Genomic DNA, 16,288 nt, shown 5'->3' on the forward strand with positions numbered 1-16,288 from the left:
TATGATGAGTTTATTTACAACCACTGGGTCGATGCTACTGCTGGTGGAGATTTATTTCCCCGAGGGTATCACAATAAAATTGAGAATGGAAATGGAGCTTTGATTTCATGTCAAATAATTTCAACAAAATAATGAAGCTTTTATTTCAGGGACTCAAGTATCAAAAAGATAATAAAAAAAAGGATAACAAAACACGGAAAGTCCCTTATCAAATGGCAAAAAAAAAGCTCAAACACAACAAATGCATTGAAACAACTGTCATATTCCTGACTTGGTTCAGAAATTTCCTTAAGTAGCAAATGGTGTTTTTAAGGTAGATGGTGGGGACCTAAATTTTAATCCATAGAATTTTTTAATATGTGTCAAAATCTTCCTTTTTTTAAATATAATAAAACATATGAGTCCCCGGACTTTCTTTGTGCTACGGGTTGTGCAAAATTGTCAGATTTTGTATAGATTATGCATAGAATGTACAATGGATGGGTATGTCGCAGAGTTGTAACCCGCTTAGACGTACTTTATATGTATATATGTTGTTTTGTTTTTGGTTATAAAGACTCAATTGAAAAACGAATGGACACACATACACACTGACCTCCAATCTGAAAAAAATAAAATTAATGATATCTGGAAGAATAATACAAAATTCAAAGAACAAAAGAATAAAAGAATTCAATTATAACAGAGAGAGAGTATTCCTGCATAATAATAGTCAAAAGGGAAACAAATACAGTCGGTTGTCGCGCTTCACATCATACACACTACTTTTCTAAAATATTGCATTTGATTAAAATTCAAAGGAATTCAGGAATAGCGTGACGTTTTGAACAATCAGAATCTGGCTTTTAATTTCTTTAAATTTCAAATATGTTGAAAAGGAAAATCCTATCATGTCAGTTAACATACTAAAATGATAACAAGTATTTGTACTTACAAATATTCCAATGCCACATTGTTCTTGAAAACATCAGCAGGTATACTGGTTAGATTGTTGTTCGTTAAGTCCCTACATTTGATAAAACAAACCAATGTTTCAATTAATTGTTTTGTTGTAGAAATTAGATGAAGTACTTAAAGAAGAGTAATTCTTATCTATACAAATCCCTTTGAACTGTACAAAATGTACGTACCAGTTTTATAACGAAGTATTTCGTTGTATTGACTTATGATGTGAATAAACACACCCAAATTAAGATAGAAAACCTTGTCATTCGTTGGTTGTTTTATACATGATATAATAGGTGTTGATTGTTTTATGTCCACTTATAATATACCTGTTACTTAACAAAGTGGTACAGGTTTCAGCTATTTATCTTTTTATTCAGAACGTTTAATTTGTTTGACACTTTAATAGACTTTCGATATGTTTTCAATACTTTGGATGTTTGGTCGTTGTGCTCATTCAGGTATGTCACAGCCGTCTTAAATAGTAGTTATCACGTACTATGAACGTTCAAGTTGAACATTAAGATGCTGTATAAATGTCTTGAAACATTTTTTTGTTTTATAATGAATTTTCTTTATTGTAACAAATAGACTAGCACAACATGTATTAACAAAGGTGTACAGAATGGCATTTTCAAACAAAGGAAGTATTAAATATTAAAACAACATTTGAATATATATGATGGTGCATTAGTAGGTTGAAAATAAATAAATATCTTATAACATTGAAATCTTATGTGTTCTTGCAATATACATAAGTGGTGTTTCAATCAAGTTTCAACATTTATTGTTTATTCTATGATAGGAGCCCAGGGACTCCAGTATTTTTTATATTCCCCTACAGAGAGGTTTTTTAATGAAATATATTTTTTTAAGTTCAAGTGTTCCTTTAAAAAGTTTTTTAAAGCATTTTAATTTGGCAAACCGTCTTGTAGTTTTGTTCGGTAAATATAATATTTTGTAAGTAGAATAATTTTATTTTTAACAAAATTCAATTTAACATTTTCGTAGATACCAAATAAAATAATCATAATATTCAAAGGCAGTTCATTTCAGAAATCGAAATGTTTAGTGCATGCCAGAGACTGGCAACACTCGGACAGCTCCAAAATAAATGTTCTATGGTCTCTGGTCCTTCTTTACAAAATGTACATATGTTGTTACTATTTATTTTCATCTTGTAAAGTAGTGAATAAGTTCCCAAAATTCTATGGATAATTCTATATTGGAACCAGCAAAGCTTAGTGCTTTAACTTTATTTTGTACACGAAGTGTGTATTTTTTTCCAGTTAATACCAGTCATATTAAGGTGGTTCTCCCATTTTTCCTTTCAACAGTTAATTATATTATATAACACCGCATATGAATGTTTTATCCTTAATAATGATATAAGAGCTAATCTTGAGGTACATGTATATCTATTGTCTAAAAGTTTTCAAATAGAGAAAAATAAAAAGGCATCTCGGTATGTCATTTAAAATAAAAAAGAATAGAAATTGTGTTCAAATTTTGAATAAATCCTATCCAAATGTAACATCAAGTTATTTTGGATATGAAATTTAGTGCTGGTATCTATGATGAGTTTATTTACAACCACTGGGTCGATGCTACTGCTGGTGGAGATTTATTTCCCCGAGGGTATCACAATAAAACTGGTAGAAATATCTTACAACTGTTACAGTAAATTATATTCGATAACACCGCATAGGAGTTTTATATACCTATAAATGATATAAGAGCTAATCTTAGGGTAATATATATTTTTCAACAAGTTTCAAACATAGACATTGTTTTAAAAACATCTCGGTATGTCATTTTGATACCAAGAACAGAAATTGTGTCAAAATTTTGATTTGTTGTTTGTCAAAATACTTATGTCTTTACAAACAATTATGAAACGACCATTCAAGTGATCAAGTTATATATGTCTACCAGAACAACCTGCATTATGTGTGAAGCCATTTAAAGTAAATTTTTAACTGGATATCTTAACCTTTTACATCGTTTATGCCGAACTAAAAATAATATTTATGGAAAAAGATTTTGATTTTGATTATTTCATTTTAAAGTTGCATCCTTGATCCTGTTGCACTTTGAACAAAACAGTAGATATACGGTTCCATAGTTAGTTACATTCTTTTTAATCACACCCACAGTTATACTAAAAAGATGTAACAAATCAAAACAATAAAGCTGAACACACATAACAAGTTCATATTATGTTTTAGGTGATGTTTTAGGTGATAAAAAGAAATGAAAACGAGGCAGTAACAGCAGTTGTCGTATAGTTTTTATGCTCAACAGGACAAATGCAAATCAAGCCGTGGACCTTGACCTCACTACATATGCAAAAGAACTAATCCGCCGGGTCTTTGGTTGCATGTTTCTTTTATAATTTGTATTTTGTATCTGAATTGTACGACGTTTTTAATTAGAGAGTAACACATTTTGCAGATGAAACACAAAAGATGTCCATACCGGTTTATGTACTTACATATATGATGTTTGAAGTTATTTAGTTTTTAATAAATGATTTTGCATGAACACTCTAATTTGTCTAAAAGGGGATACGAACGTTTAAGGTGACAAGCAAACATAAAACCCGTCTCTATTGCACTTAAGTTTTATCGTCTAGTAGTTTGTTTATGCATTAAACAATTTCTTTCCTTAATAGTTATCTAAGGTATCAGGATTATAATTTGAGTACACCAGACGCGCGTTTCATCTACATAAGACTCATCAGTGAAGCTCATATCAAAATATTAATAAAGCCAAAAAATACATGTACAAAGATAACGAGCATAGAGAATCCAAAATTCCAAAACGTTGTGCCAAATACGTCAAAGGTAATCGTTGCCTTCGATAAGAAAATCCTTAGATTTTCGAAAAATTCAAAGTTTTGTGAACAGGAAATTTATAAAATTTACCACATTAATGATATTCATGTCAACACCGATGTGTTGACTACTTGGCTTGTCATATCCTCGGGGACGAAACATCCACCAGCAGTGGCATCTACCTAGTGGTGTAAATAGTTTATAAATGCCGAATAGTATGGAAACGAGCTCGAGGGTGGCATCAAATCAACCCTTTGTTCTGTCTCGTGCCCGTTTTTTTATAGATAAGACTAAACTTGATAACAGCCCAAAATCTATATGCCATAATGCATAGCTCATTTAAAAAATGTACTTGATAAATAAACCATAAATCAGTAAATAATTTAATAAATACAAAATAAATCAATAATTAAATAAAACGTCAGACCAGCTGAAACAACAGTTACAGTATGTTATTGTAAAGAAAAAAGTAAAAACACAAAAATACTGAACTCCGAGGAAAATTCAAAAAGGAAAATCAAAAATCAAAAGGCAATATCAAAAGTCCAAGCACATCAAACGAATGGATAACAAATGTCATATTCCTGACTTGGTATAGGCATTTTCTAATGTAGAAAATGGTGGATTGAACCTGGTTTTATAGCTAGCTAAACCTCTCACTTGTATGACAGTCGCATCAAATTCCATTACATTGTCAACGATGCATAAACAAAACAAACATACTCAAAGAGTAAAAATGTCAAAATTAGGGGTACAACAGTCAATATTGTGTGATCATCTTAATATCACTACATAAACAACAAATGTAACAAAGTAGCACAAAAAGGCATACATCAAATTCAACATTCTCATTTTGCTTTTCCTATACGGCTGAATTTATCTATGTAAAGTTTACCCATAAATGAAAGAAGGTTTTCATTACTGGTGTAAAATTGCGCGTTTAAAATTCGCACAGGTAGACATAAAAATAATTTTGTCGTATGACGGCATAGATAAATGCAGACTCACGTAAAGTAGATATAACAAAAAACAGACTTACAGTAAAAATAATAAATAAAATAATGGTGTGGTTCAAAGTATGACGGGATACATAAGTACAGTTTCACGTCAAATACGGCTGAATTTATCTATGTAAAGTCCACCCATAAATGATAGAAGGTTTTCATTACTGGTGTAAAATTGTGCGTTTGAAATTCGCACAGGTAGACATAAAATAATTTTGTCGTATGACGGCATACATAAATGCAGACTCACGTACAGTAGATATAACAAAAAACAAGTTTAACAGTAAAAGTAATAATAATAAATAAAACAATGATGTGATTCAAAGTATGACGGGATACATAAGTACAGTTTCACGTCAAATGTATATCATAAAAAACAGACTAAACAGAAAAAGTAGTCTTATTGAATAAAATAGTTTTGTCATTGATAGTATGTCAAGATCCTTAAGTAAAAGTAATATCAATAAATGAAATAATTTTGCCGTTCAAAGTATGTGGTTTTACATAACCACAGAGTCACTTCAAATGAATATCTAAAAAGACATATAAAGGAATACTATAATACGTAATTAAAGCACAGTAACATTGATTTGACGATAAGAAGTTACTTGTGTGTTAAACCATTTTCTTAGAAAAAATATTTTTTTTTGTCAATTTTTGTTGTCTGAAATACCGAAGTATTGTCAAACGGAAAATTCGAAGGTATTTCAACCAACTTAGCAAAAAGCAACTTTATATATAGTAAATAAGTAATGTGCATTGTGAATCCTTACTCAATCAGACAAAACGAAGTCAATGATTTATACAATTACCGTTTTGAATAAACGTTCTCGTAAGTCAGTTTGGTATTTGATAACAGAGTGATATGTCAGTACTCGAGTACATGTCGACATTCCTAAGATATCAGAAGGTTGTAAACAAATTGCTACAGTAAACAACCCTCTCCTTATACTTGGCCAGTAAACATTTTATGTATACTTTTAGGCATTGGTGTTGTCAGTATATTTAAATGATAATGACTTTCACTTTGGTATTATTTCTTCATTTTAATCGAACTCGTTCGGTCAGCCTGATATGAGTCCCTGTTTGTCATGTTTGTAAGGGTGTGCGTTTGTCAAACATTTGATTTTTAAGGAAGACTCTTTAGTTAATTGCCCAAAATTCTCCGACTTTTAATGACATTCAAGCTTGAGGTTGGGATATCGATGTTCTTTATAAGTATATCTGTTCTGTAAGTTTTACGAGTCATTCTGCATGTTTAGCAATGCTACTTTATTGGCGACATTGTGTTATGATATGTGAAAAAAAAGGCAGTGATTATTTAGTATGTTACAGCTGTTTCTATGTATAGCAACTACATACATCATTATTGTTGACTCAGGGAAGCTTGGTAATTCTAGAAGTCCGCTGTTTGTGCAGTCATATTCAGGTCCGACGGAACGACACACCATTGTACAGCTAGATATTATAGTACACTTTTGATTGGCATTGCAGCTCAGTCCGATTAATAAAAGTAGTGTTATTTCCTTGCACCAAAGTAATATAATAGACATTTCTGATCCTTATCTTTTCCTGTAAATGATTTTCATGAAAATGTTATACAGAGCTTTTTTATATTTTGTTCGTTGAATATATGTTTTGAAAGAACATTCATTTATATATTGCTTTCTTTGTTCCTAAACTTATTTACTGTCATATCAAATTATGTTCTCCTTTGTAATTTAAATGATGCGTTAAAGTAGAGAATTTTACGTTTCAAACAAAACTTACGTACGTAAGCGCAAGTAACTTTGGCTTACATTTATACGAACTTATAAGACGTAAAATAAATTGTGGATGGCTCCCTTCGCCGGTTTCACAATGTCAAATTGCAGTCGGATAATATTGTTTTATTTCTAAAATAACATTCATGTACCAGGCACGGATCGTTCGATATTGGAGGGAGGGGATGGTAGTTGTTGTTTGGGAGGGGTAGGGAGGGGGTCATGCTGTGAATTAAAAAAGAAGACCTTCTGTCCATTATATAGTTTTTAAAAAAAAAATTCCATATTAAAATCTCCCGTCCCTCTTCCGAATAATTAGGTGTAGGATGACTTAATGAAAAATTAAACAAGTTTAACATTAAAAAAAGGCAAAAGGTTCCTCTTTATAAAATCATATCTATTCGGGAGGGGCCTAGATAAAATTTGAAATTAACAGGCAGGCCTCTCGAATTAATGGTGAAACACATTTTACAAGACTATTTACCAAATCAAAAGGCAAAATAAAAAAAATGGTTGCAAAACATTTGTTTGGAACATAGAAAAATCATGTAGTCGGGAAGCAATGATAAAATAGACACAATTTCTCAAAAAAAAAAAAATAGAAATACAACAAATGTATCCATGCACCCCCTCCCCTAAAAATAAGAGGGATTCTCCCTTAGCCAAAACATGGACATGTATCTAGCTGAACGAAAGTAAAATATGTACAAAAGTAAGAAAATAACACATTTACAGAAAAATAATTTATCACAAACATTTTTGGTATTTATGGTTTTTGAAAGTCAATATTTTCCATTCTTTTTTATCAGTCTACCGTCTTCACGAGACTGAGGGAATTTATCGACCTCACTATACCAGAATACATACAGGTCTGCATAGTCGGCGTTCTATCGAACTGACAGAAAGCAGTTCAACTATCTGACTTCACCTCATAAGCTTAAGTCAAGTAAGACAAACGGTAATGTGGTTCTATCGGAAAAACGGAGGAGTAAATCGGTTTATTTTAAGAAGTAAATCGGTTTATATGTTACAGTTCATAAGTTGACAGAGTAACAGATCGACAGGTTGACACTAGAAGTGTTGACAGGTTGACATTAGAAAGATCTACAATGTTGACAACTGTCAAAGTCGACAGGTTGACACTAGAAATGTTGACAGGTTGACATAAGAAAGATCTACACTGTTGACAACTGTTAAGGTCGACAGGTTGACACTAGAAATGTTGACAGGTTGACACTAGAAATGTTGACAGGTTGACGTTAGAAAGATCTACAATGTTGACAGCTGTTAAGGTCGACAGGTTGACACTAGAAATGTTGACAGGTTGACATTAGAAAGATCTACACTGTTGACAACTGTTAAGGTCGACAGGTTGACACTAGAAATATTGACAGGTTGACGTTAGAAAGATCTACAATGTTGACAGCTGTTAAGGTCGACAGGTTGACACTAGAAATGTTGACAGGTTGACATTAGAAAGATCTACAATGTTGACAGCTGTTAAGGTCGACAGGTTGACACTAGAAATGTTGACAGGTTGACGTTAGAAAGATCTACAATGTTGACAACTGCTAAGGTTGACAAATTGAAATGTCTACATGTTGTAAATTCTATCAATGCATAGATCGATAGGTTGACAAGGTTAAACTTCGTGTATAGTTGAGTTACAAAATGTATGTGTTGGACTTGCAAATAGAAGTGCTGGATTTATGAAAGATTTAATGAAGAACAAGATATTCCTACGGTTGCAGAATAAAGCCGTGCAAGAATGTTTTAATTTCGTTCTTGAAAGATAAAATTGTCAATATAAGAAAACCTTTCAGTCCATTTTTTTAAATAACAGTCCTTCCAGTGAATTAAGCAAGGAAGAGTCCTTTTCATTTGTTTTGTACCAAGTTGTATAGATGAGTGAGATTTAAGCAGACTTACCTGATATACACTACATCAAAGACTGTGATCTGAAAAAAATAACTGTAAAAAATGAAAAATTTAAACATTTTTATTTATTTCTCAGTCATTTAACATGACTTTTCAGTTCGATTTGGCCGTTTCAGTCTGATTATTAATAATTAGTGGCAAGTTTCACGTCGTCACTACGAAAACATGTTTGTTCAACAAGTTAATTTAAAATAAAGAAGTTAAGCAAATGAAACCGTTAAACAAAATTATGACTCAGAAAAGAAAAGGAACTTAAAAACCAACTAAAAATGTCAAAGGTCAGTGTCATCACTTTTTGGAATTCTGCGCATCAATTTCAGTTGATGATCAGAAGAAAGTCAAATGTCGTTGGTAATACTCGGCAGTTTTCCTGCAGACCATGCAAGCTTACCATGGACTACAGATGAAAAGTAACAAATAGTTTACTCAGTAGCTGTACCAGTGGTGGGAGTCTGTGATTGGATCTTTTTTTTTTCTCGAAAAATTCGAAAGATTACGTGGATATTACAGAAAAGGAAACAACAATTGTTTTTTTTGTCTTTTATTCTGGAGCCCTTTTTTTTTAAATTTCTTAATCCGCCCCTGTTACTAATCTTACACCATAGAACCACGATTCCACGATTTTAATCTAAGTGTTGTAATCTCGATTATCATGAAACAGATATATATAAACGAAGATGTGGTATGATTGTCAATGAGACAACTCTCCACAACAGACCCAAATGACACAAAACTAACAACTATAGCCCATACAGCATAATCAGATATATAAGGCCCCGAAATGACAATATAAACCAACTCAAACAAGAAAACTAACTGCCTTATTTATATAAAAAAATGAACGAAAAACAAATATGAAACATATAGCCAAACGACAACCACTGAAGTACAGGCTTCTGACTTGGGACAGGCACATCACGTGACATTATACATTCAAAATGTTGGGCGGGGGGGGGGGGGGGGGGGTAAACATGTTAGCGGGATCCCAACCCTCCCCTAACCTAGGACAGTGGTATAACAGTACAACATAAGAACGAACTATAAAAATCAGTTGAAACAGACTCAACTCATCAGATGGACAAAAATATAAGTGAACGTGGTCGGGTACTTGTACATCCCAACCACAAAAAGACACTAGGAACAGATCTGAGATTACTCGCAGTTAACTGACAGTCGGTTCAAAGCCACAAAAAATAATAAAAAAATCATGAATATAAGACTAGACTGATAGCTACCCAAATTAAAACAACATAAATTTTATACAAAAGAAACATGCGTCTTCATGCAGATTTGATAGTCACTTATGCATAATTTGATTCCAATATATAAAGCAATTTAACAGGGAAAAATATAAAGATTCCGAAAACCTTACTCGGCATGCATGGTTCATCTGGTCATCTGGTCATCTGTTATGGAATGCATTGGTTTGAATGGTAGCTTAGCTTGTACACAAAGCCATGTGACAGCCAATTTCTTAAGTTAATACCACTGATCGTGGTAAAAAGGTTCAAATAATCTTAGAATCAAGTCATGCTATGTTGATATAAATGGTTGAGATTTTATAACCCATTCTGCGTCATTTTATACGGTATCTTGCCTTTGATAACTTTCATGTCCCCTTGGAATTTTTTTGTCGAAACGCCGATCTTTTCTTTTCCAGAGACAGCATTCTTTTCACTCAGAGTAATTATCTTTCCTCAGCGATACTTCGAAGGGTAATAGTAACACAGTGCTTCCGTCTATTCCATCGTCTGTCCGTCGGTCTGTCCGTTCGTTACACTCCTGTTGACACCCTTGAATCTACATCCTTCAGGAAGGAATTCTAAACGTGAAACATGGAAAATGTATGACACAGCGATAATATTTTTTTTCACTTTCCATAATAAACTTTCCAGGTAATATAAAATTGAGAATGGAAAAGATGTCAAAGAGACAACAACCCGACAATAAAGCAGACAACAGCCGAAGGCCATCGATGAGTTTTCAATGCAACGAGTCCGTCAGCTACACAAGTTTTCAAACTGCTTTTCTTGATAGATTATGGCACACACGACACAGATCATTCATTAAAAAAATGAAAAGCTGGGTTATCCATAAGACAAAAAAAAGTAAAGCCCCAACCCATGCTAAAGGCATTCAAATAAAATACCTCCCAGAACGATCTGATGGTCAGATAATCCAGGTATTTTAATATGCCTAAATATTAGAAAAACATTATAGCCTACATGTATATATTTACAAAATTTCTGAACTTGTACAGGGTCCTCCATCTTTGATCAACTTTATCCTTTTTAGAATATATATGTTCAAAAACTCATGTTTCAGTATACTCTTTGAACGTGGCACGCCGTTTCCAAAAAATAGTTAAAAAGCAATTCGTTTTGCACGAAAATATGAAAACATTTGTAACTTGATATATTGAAAGCCACAGTGACCTCTACCCCTCCCCCTCCCCCATTTTTATTTTCCCCATAAGACACGCATTAAAAGAAATTATTTAGCGGGATTCAAATTCTCGCCGGCAAATCATCAAGTTATCATTATTCCCGCCCGAAAATTTCAAAATATGTACCTGTGCCCATGCGAACAAATTTTGGCCTTACGTATAAGACAAGTGTAAACTTTCGTTCGTGGAATATATACTTTAACGCTATATTAAAAAAAATGATTTAAATGGAGAAAGGGGGACAAACACAATTTCAAAACGACCAAGTTAAGGTGCATTACGTACGTCAAAATATATGATTTTTTTGTTCAATCAGAAGTTACGTGGTCAACGGGAGATAACAATGAAATTTTGTTTTGAAATGTTAAGGTTTGTTACGTCTAAGTACGTCAAAATCTTAAAATTCTCTAGTAAAACAATAACAATAATCACCTAAACGTAAAACTTATTTGGCGTTTTTGAAAATTAAAATAGACTTTTATTCAGTTTTGCCACTAATTATGATTTTTAATAGTTAAAAAAGTTTCTTTAACCTTAATTGTTGTACCATTTTCATGTTAATATTATACTATACCTCACTTTACTATGTTGTTTAGCTGGAAACTTATTTTGTGATAATTTAGGAAGTGGTAATATTGTATTTACATGCTCTATGACTAATTGGAACTTAAGTATTTACTCGAATGTAAAGATAAACAGTATGGACTACGTACGTTTGAATACATCATGGGATGTTCGTACAAATTAACAGTGATTGAACATTGTATTTAAGAATATATGTTGTCACAATTCCCAATCCGGATATAATTGTTATTTTTCTGTTCTTTTCTTACGAATTCTCACTTGTAATTCAAGATGTATTTTTCTTTATAAAAGAACGAAATGTTACCTATAGCAAAGTTAGATATAATCCATCAATACATATACCTAATAATCATTGTCGAAAGAAGAGTGAGTGTACATGATTTATAAAAGTTCATATATCAAAATATGAAAAAGTGGTTTCATTACTTTTGAGACAATACACTATCAAATAGTTATCAAAGGTACCACGATTATAATTTAGTACGGAAGACGCGCGTTTCGTCTACATAAGACTCATCAGTGACGCTCATATCAAACTATTTATAAAGCCAAACAAGTACAAAGTTGAAGAGCATTAAGGTCCCAAAATTCAAAAAAAGTTGTGCCAAATAAGGCCACGGTAATCTATTCCTGGGATAAGAAAATCCTTAGTTTTTCGAAAAATTCAATGTTTTGTAAACGGGGAAATTTATAAAAATGACCACATAATTGACATAATTAAACAATACACTATCAAAGATTAAATAACTGCAGACTAATACCAGGCCTTTAACAATGACTTAAATACGTTTCTCATTTACAATTCGGTAAACCTAATATACATGTTAAAGTGCTGTTTTAAACACTTATTAAGTATAAAACATATTTTATATATTCAATTGAATATACAAATACTGCTTATTGTGTTCTTATCATGTTATAGTGTGAATATATAAGATATAGACTGATATGCACACTGATTCTGTATATCATTTTACAATAATAAAAGTTTAATTTACACTCAACAGGTATATAACCCCGTCAATCTTTCAGACTTATGGATGTGTTGTGCTGAAAGCTCACATGTTAAACGATTCCCAACGATTAATTAATTAAGACATTAAGAATATGGCAGTTGTTATCAAAAAGTTTGTTCATGTATGTTGGCGTTTGTTTTTGTAACACCTCAATGTTTCTGTGGTTTCATTGTTTTCCTCTTATATTTGATGTGTTTCTCCCTGGTTTAATTTGCGACCATGATTCTTTTCGCTCAATCCGTTTATAGCTATTGAACAACAGTATATTACTGTGATATCTTAAAAGTACCAACCGGATTTGTCTTATCTTGCAAACAAGGCACCTGATTATCCTCCTTTGATTTTTGTTGTCTACGAATAGAGCACTTAATGTGGACAGTCTAACTTGCCACTTTTTTCATACACCTTCCAAATTTATTTCTGTATATTTTATACCTAAAATAGTACAAAATGTAGGTAGGGGAATGTAATACATGTAAAAAATTGGTGCATGAATAGGTATAGTAGTGATTTGGTTCGGTTTGAAAAGGTAAAACATTAAGATGTCTGAAGCTGTCAAACTGAATTACAGGCCCACCTTAATATAAAATTATCAATATTTTGAATTAAAGCTAATAGATTTTTCTATAATGATGAAACAATTTGTCCCAAAAAAGTACACTTCACTGCAAAAAATAAATTGGAAAGAGCAGGTGAGATTTTTTTAATTTGCTATTATTTTAGAAATACGCTACGAAATAACTGTGTTCTCGTGCCAAATGCAGTGAATGTGAAGACATGAAGCGACAAATGTCGTTTTCGGTCCCATCATGTTATAACTGTATACGTATCACAGAGTAAACGCAAAGTAATTTATTCATAGCAACAACAATTTCCCAATTACAACACAATTGTATCAAATACCCTAAGCGGTTCTTCCTCGCTCCTACAGAAATACATCAATAAAAAATAAACAAACATGTGTAGGTATAGGTGGCTTCAAACAATGTCGAAATGAAAATAATTTTTAGTTTAGCTATTTCAGAGTTAGAAGCTTACTTTACTCCTGTCTGTAATGCCATTACGTTGGGCTTCAACATATGTAAGTGATTCAACGTTCTAACGTTCCTTTATTCTTATTGATGTCTTGAGATTTGATCTCGTCAAAATATGCGTGAACCATTCGCAATCAAACGTTATTAAAACAAAATTGAACTAACAATCGATCCACAAAGGAGTAGGTCCGGTAAGGGCCGATTTTGACCTCAAATTTAAGGTTCATCTGACGCAACATTTTGGACACTTTTTAAACACTCAAGTGTCTATTTCAGTTGATGCAATTAGTTTAAGTGAAAGGTTTTAACTTTTTTAGTAATTAAAAACGCTCCGATTTAAGCTTAAATATAAAAAAATCTTAAAATATGCCACAAAATGTCACTTGTCAGATGATTTTTGTCAAAAATGAAATGACCGCATCCGTGTTCATCCTCAACCTTTATATATGTTATGTAGTATCATCAAAATACAACTTAGATTTCAATATTATTCGGTTTTTAGTGGAGTTAGTGCTGTTTCTTAATTATTATTTCTAACTGTTGATGTAAATGTCTTTTGGATTTGTGAATCTTTGTTTACTCCTGGGTTTTGATTGTTATTGTCTTAAGAATTAACACAAATGTGGCCACTTTCATTTAAGACAGAAACCGTCTAAAATTTAACTAAAATGTTTAAGATTTCAGTAATTTAGCATGACTTAAGGATGCTGATACCCGATATATGTGCATTGTATTGTAAAAAAAACCAGCCTATATTTATGTAGAAGAAGCATTCTACTTTCCAATAAATAACTAAAAGTTTACTTTTTAACTATTTTGTAAAACTTCTATATTTTGGGGTCAAAAGGAGTCTTCCTGCACCTACTCCTTTAGCATACAGTTAACGCATTTCATTGGTTCAAGTATGATATTTAACGAAATTTATATCAGAAATAATGTTAAATTTTAATTTCGATTAAGAATAATTCATCAATTTTGTCAGGAATATAAATAAGGGCAACAGTAGTATACCGCTGTGCAAACTCATAAATCGAAAGATAGTTGACCGAAAGTGATACTTTATCTTATATAACAATGATTTACTCCATTTTGTAACATTTTGGATACAATACAAGCAAAATGGGCCATACATATGATGTCTGTTCCCTGTGAAGACGTCATTTCGAAAATCCAAGATGGCCGCTATGATCGGATGATTTTTTTTCGTGGCTACCCCCCTAATATAATTACATACACCTAAAGGAATGTTCTTACAAAGTTTCATGCTTTTATCATCATTTACATGATTTTTGTGGTAAGCTGCTTAACCATACTTGATATTCGTTAAGCATCGTTCGTTTTTAAATAAAATGGAAATTTTTTCTTTTTTCATTTCTGAAGTGAAAAAATCTAAAATCTATCTTTATCAATGTATACAGATTTTTCTTTCATTTTGTATACCTTTATATACGTAATAACACGTACACATCCAACAGATTTAATATAAAAATGCCATAAATATTTTTTTGGAGAACCCCCTAACATTGTTATCTTAAATAGAGGAAAGACCCATCATTCGTCGTTTTTTTTCATTTTACTATTGTCATTCTTTAATGAACGTTTGTCGAATTTCCATAAAACGTTTCAGGAATTTATTTAAATACAAAATAGCTGCATAAAGTGTTGTTAAGGTAAAAATGCAAAGTCATTGTGCAATGCATTTGAAACGTTGCAGGGATGTTCAACCGGTGAGTAGTGATTCATATATTACATAAACCTCTTACCGCTCTGAACATGCATGAAATATTTGCCACTGGATGTAAAGCAACAAACAAGCAATCAATCATTATAATGCAACAACGTTTGTAACGTTCATTTTGATTGGATAACGTCACTTTCTTACATGGCATCAATTGACAATATGGGACGTACGGGCAAGCGCAGACGGCATATGACAGATTTTAAATACATGTTTTAACGTTGTTTTCTGTCAGTTTCATTAGAATGGAGATAACAATATTGTATTTTAAGCTCCGACGGCATCAATTTGGGATTAGATGGTCGCAAATACACATTTACTGTCTCCGCTAACGCGTCGCCATTAAAATTCATCTGCGACCATCAAATCCCCAATTGATGCCGTTGGAGCTTAAAATACAATACAGTTATCTCCTAAATCACAAACCCCTTTATAAAGAAAATAGAAATTGAACTGAAACTGTTTAAATTAACACAAAATTGGAACGAAATAAAGGAAGAAAATACATGTCTTAGAAGCTTTATGACCTGGAGTAAATTTACTAAAATTATAATACAACACATTTAAAGATGAAATTGTATACAATTTCTGTAAAGGTGTTTTAAAACAGAACCCGTTAGATAAACATTAAGGTGGCAAACAACTTGATCGAAATACATAAACCAGCTCATTTGTTTGCTTTTCATAAATAACTATATAATAATTAACCATTAAATGTATATTCACGAGTAGGTATAAAATATAGATTATAATACTTCAGACTATTTGAAAGACCTATTCGGGGCTCGCCGACGAATATACACACATATGTACATGTAACCCGTGTCTACGTTGCCCTGCACATCTACATGTACCTCATTTATATGACCGCCCCCACTCCTACCAATGGTAAACATGTTATTGAATACTCGTTCCATACGGAATTGCCTCCAAAAGGATCAATGCAGCTTTTAAATAATATTCAATGTATACACAGGTAATC

This window comes from Mytilus edulis, chromosome 6 (genome assembly GCF_963676685.1).
Source record: "Mytilus edulis chromosome 6, xbMytEdul2.2, whole genome shotgun sequence".
Classification (NCBI taxonomy): Eukaryota; Metazoa; Mollusca; class Bivalvia; order Mytilida; family Mytilidae; genus Mytilus; species Mytilus edulis.